Raw genomic sequence first — 5,193 nt, 5'->3', positions numbered from 1 at the left:
TCCAATACGTTAAAGTGGTAATAGTACCAAGAACTATGAGAATCAGCAATATAAATTTAAGATGGATTCGCATTCTAACTGGGCTGAGTGATACATGATTGTTACCGACTTACAGAGGAAAGTTTTAAGTTTTCGACTTGTATTTAACTTTATATTACTAAAGAACTAGAGTATTGTAAGTCCTATTTACATGACTGGTACAAGCTTTACCAATAAAGAGCATTACGTGCTAGACTCACAATTGTAAATGCACACGGTTAACAATTACAACTCATTATATCAACTGAAGAAACAATGGGCTATTCTCTGGCTTACTAACTGGAAGAAACAATGACTAATCCTTCTGTTACAACTTTACTAACTGAAGAAACAATGGGCTAATCCTTCTTTACAACTGCCAACTGAAGAAACAATGGGCTAATCCTTCTGTTGCAACTTTACTAACTGGAAGAAACAATGGGCTATTTCTTGTTACAAACTACTAACAAGAAGAACAATGGGCTAATCTTCTTACATTTACAACAACTGAAGAACAATGGGCTAATCCTTCTGTTACAACTTTACTATGAAGAAACAATGGCTAATCCTTTCAGTTTACTAACAGGAAAATGCAAGAACAATCAGCTTCTGTTACAATTATACTAACTGAAGAAACAATGGGCTAATCAACTGTTACAATTATACTAACTGAGAAAGTATGTGCTAATCCTTCTGTTACAGTTATACTAAGGGAAGAGCAATTGGCTAATCCCAGTTACAACTAAAACCAATGAAGGCTATCAACTCTGTTACAACTTAACAAGGAGAACAATGAACCTCCTTCTGTTACAACTTAACTGAAGAAACAATGGGCTATCTCTTCTGTTACAACTTTACTAACTGGAAGAAACAATGGGCTAATCCTTCTGTTGCAACTTTACTAACTGGAGAAACAATGGGCTCTCCTTCTGTTACAACTTTACTAACTGAAGACAAATGGGCTCTTTCTTCTCTTACAACTTTACTAACTGAAGAACACAATGGAGCTTTTCTTCTCTTACAACACTAACTGAAGAAAATGGGCTAATCCTTCTGTTACAACTTTACTAACTGAAGAAACAATGGGCTAATCCTTCTGTTACAACTTTACTAACTGAAGAAACAATGGGCTTCTTCTTCTCTTACAACTTTACTAACTGAAGAACAATGGGCTAATCCTTCTGTTACAACTTTACTAACTGAAGAAACAATGGGCTAATCCTTCTGTTACAATTTTAACTGAAGAAACAATGGGCTTCTTCTTCTGAAACCTGATTACAAATATCTAGTTATGTACAAGCTACATTGTGTAAAATATAGACGTTTTGCATGGCGTTTTGTCAAACCAAAAGAGCTGTTCGTAATCAATGTGTGTTATGTTCTTTTTGTTCGTAAGTAGGGAGAATTTCTTTATTGTATCTAGTACGTATTAAACCATTCTCGTTAGGCGCAAATTATATTAAACGTTGTTCTTCCGTTAGTTTAACACAAAAAAAATTTAAACTTCTTCCACTCTCCATTAGATTTGCATGAAAAATTGCTTCATTCTCAGCAACTCTTAATAAACAACAACAATAATAATGAGACGTTTCAGCAGTGAAAAGTCAGTTTTACCACTTTATAAAAGTTCTTAAAATATAAACTATAAATATAAGAATAACTATATAATGTGACGGTCAATCCACACTATTCGTTGGTAAAAGAGTAGCCCAAAAGTTGGCGGTGGGTGGTGATGTTAACTTTGCCTTCCCCTCTAGTCTTACACTCCTAAATTAGGGACGGCTAGCACAGATAGCATTGGTAGCGAAATTCAAAAACAAACAAAACAAACAAGAATAATTAACATGTCGTTCCATACCTTGAAGATGTTAAACTATCAAAACAGCGCTTTTTTGTTTGTTTCTAAATTTCGCGCAAAGCTACACGAGGACTACCTGCGCTAGCCGTCCCTAATTTAGCAGTGTAAGACCAGAGGGAAGGCGCTAGTCATCACCACCCACCGCCAAATCTTGGGCTACTCTTTGCCAACGAATAGTGAGCAACTGACCGTAACATTATAACGCCCCCACGGCTGAAAGGGCGAGCATGTTTGGCGCGACGGGGATGCGAACCCGCGACCCTCAGATTACGAGTCGCATGCCTTAACACGCTTGGCCATGCCGGGCCTATGCTACAGAAAGATGCGAACTCAAAGTTTGAAACCACCATGAGAAAGTATTGATGATCAAACTTTTATGCAAGCTATTGTAAGTTTTACAAAACTTGTATAATATGAGTATCTACTACATGAAATCATTTGAGCTGCTGTTTTATCTTCGGCTAAGCACCAAAAAAAAAAAAGAAATGAAAGAAAATTAGCGGCCCATGTGACTTCTTCTAGTACATGTATATGTAATACGTACACCAGATATTAAAAATATGTAGTTTGAAAGAAGACTGCGAGTTATTCAGTGCTGATTAAAATTGTTTCATGTTGGAATCAATGTTGGCCTTGTAATGGGTATTGATATATGATAACTTCGTGTCCTGTTTCTTCTCTGTGTTAGCATATAGAGGTTTGTTTGTTTGTTTTGAATTTCACGCAAAGCTACACGAGGACTATCTGCGCTAGCCGTACCTAATTTAGCAGTGTAAACTGGGGGAAGGTAACTAGTCATTACTACCCACCGCCAACTCTTGGGCTACTGTTTTACCAAAGAATAGTGAGATTGACTGTCACAATATAACGTCCCGACTGCTGAAAGGGCGAGCATGTTTGGTGTGACGAGGATTCGAACCCCCTACCCTCAGATTATGAGACGAGTGCCTTATCCACCTGGCCATGCCGGGCTCGCATATAGAGGAAGCACGGAGATTACTTAACATTTTTTGTATTTCCAAGGAAACTCCCATCTGTTCATTGGTTCCAGCTAGTAAATGGCGTTTGGTTTTGCCCATATGGGAGGACTTACAGCAGTGTTTTCCAGAGTGGGTGTCACGACACCTTGGGGTGCCGCGTCGTGCCCTGAGGGGTGTCGCCGTGTTTCCTGTAAGTTGCACAAAGTACCTCGTTATTTTTTTTATTTTTATTTATATCTGTTACATCAAATTCAGTAATATAAAATATATTAATTTGCACGATGACATGGCACGCAAAACATTATGTAATGTCTCATATTTCTTTTGGCGCCTCCTAGTGGCACAGCAGTATCTCTGCTTACAACACTATAAATCAAGTTTCGATATACATGGTGGGTAGAGCTCAGATAGTTCTTTGTGTAGCTTTGCGCTTAACTCCAAATAAATAAACAATTCTTATTGGGCATGCGACACGGAAAATATTCGCTAACACAACTTAGTGAAGAGGGAGGAAAGTGCCAGTTTATACTAGTTAAGTCTCGTTTCTGCAGGGACGACCAATTTTAGTGTGTTTTTTCTTTGTTTTTAAATTTCGCGAATAGCTACCCTAGAGCTATCTGCGCTAGTGGCCAGGGGGTTAGGGCATTTGACTCGTAATCTGAGGGTTACGGGTTCGAATTCTCGTCACACCAAACATTTTGTTACATAGTGTAATCTAATGCTAAAGGAAAAGTACAGTTTATATTACTTGTGTATTCAGCCGTGGGGGCATTATAATGTGAAGGTCAATCCCGCTATTCCTTGGTAAAAGAGTAGTTGGCGATGGGTGGTGATTGACTAACTGCCTTCCCTCTAGTCGTTCACTACTAAATTAGGAATGGCTATCGCACATATCCCCCTGTATCTTTGCGCGAAACTAAAAAAAAAAAGTTGTTTTACTGGTGCGAAGAAGAATAAAACGAAAGACTTGAGGACAAGTGTTGTAAAATAATAAGGCTTAAAGCGATTTCTTTGAAATTTGGTATGTAATTTAACATGATCTGCGAGACTCAGGATGAACAGGGTTATTATACGGATGGTTGAAATACCCAAAGATTTTGCTTTTGTATTTTGGTCACAATATGTCGTGACGACCAACTTGGTTCTTTAAAAACAATCATTTTGCGAGAGTAACTTGTGCTCCTTGAGAAAAACAAACAAAACAAAAAGTCCTAATTAAACGTCCCCCGTTCGGGCAGCAGTAAGTTTAAGAATTTTCAGTGCTAAAAACCCAGTGTTCACTTTCCTATTTTCGATAAAACATATAGCCTAAATGTGGTTTTGCGCCAATATAAGTTAGACATCCTATTTAAACACGTTAACATGAGATAAAATAATTATGTAAGTAGGCCTAGATTTCGTATGAAAATCTGCATTTTATAATCTATTTGCTACAATTATTTTTATTAAATCGATCCTTATATCTGTGTTTGTGGATAGATATATACATAAGTATTATATAGGTAGTGGTTTGTTTTATTTGTACAGTTTTGCCATTGAACTAAAATGCTTTAACTAGAGAATAGCAAAGAGAAAAGTATTTTGTTAGCTTTTTATACATTCTCACACACACATTCACTTATTTCCAAATGTTTCAAGACTATTTTTCACACGTCAAGTCTGATGTCTAGTATGCGACAGTAGGTACAGGTTATACATAATATACGTAAAAAACAAACTTTTTCCTCATGTCTGATTGCCAAATATTTTACTTGGAATTTGCAACTATCTTTGAAAACGATTAACTCACATTTTCATAACCGAACCATTAAGAAGAAATACTTAATATTAAAGATAATACGTATCACATCTTAGAACCTCAGAAACAGTGACAAAAGATAGTTGCAAAACCAACCACAAATTCTAACAATCAGACGTGAGGGACAAACTTTTTTTATGTATATTATGCACAACCTGTTTCTAGTTTGATACAGCCTTCAGTGCTAAGGCAAGAGCTGATTATTTCCCAAACCTGTTGGGCACATTCCTACCAAAAGGTGTTTTTTGACTCAGAAATTAACAGCAAGAAAAACAAAGATGCTTGTAAAATACATAAAGGTCCCGACATGGCCAAGTAGTTAAAGTACTTGCCTCGTAACCTGAGGTTCACGGGTTCGAATCTACACCAAACATGCTCGCCCTTTCACAAGTGGGAATGTTATAACGTCATGGTCAATCCTACTGTTCGTTGGTAAAAGAGTAGCCCAAGAGTTGGCGGTGGGTGATGATGACTAGCTGCTTTCCCTCTAGTCCTGTACTGCTAAATTAGGGACAGCTAGCTCAGATTACCCTTGTGTA

At 37.3% G+C, this 5,193-nt stretch overlaps 1 protein-coding gene across 5 annotated transcripts in view; it reads right to left on the bottom strand.

Moving 5' to 3' along the window:
- Nucleotides 1-5,193, bottom strand: part of LOC143223030 (D-glucuronyl C5-epimerase B-like) — a 162,227-nt gene that overhangs the window by 51,925 nt on the left and 105,109 nt on the right. The gene's annotated exons all lie outside the window — the stretch shown is intronic.

Source organism: Tachypleus tridentatus, chromosome 8 (assembly GCF_004210375.1).
Source record: "Tachypleus tridentatus isolate NWPU-2018 chromosome 8, ASM421037v1, whole genome shotgun sequence".
Classification (NCBI taxonomy): Eukaryota; Metazoa; Arthropoda; class Merostomata; order Xiphosura; family Limulidae; genus Tachypleus; species Tachypleus tridentatus.
The sequence above is the reverse complement of the archived record's forward strand: the minus strand, read 5'-3'. Positions and strand labels throughout refer to the sequence as shown.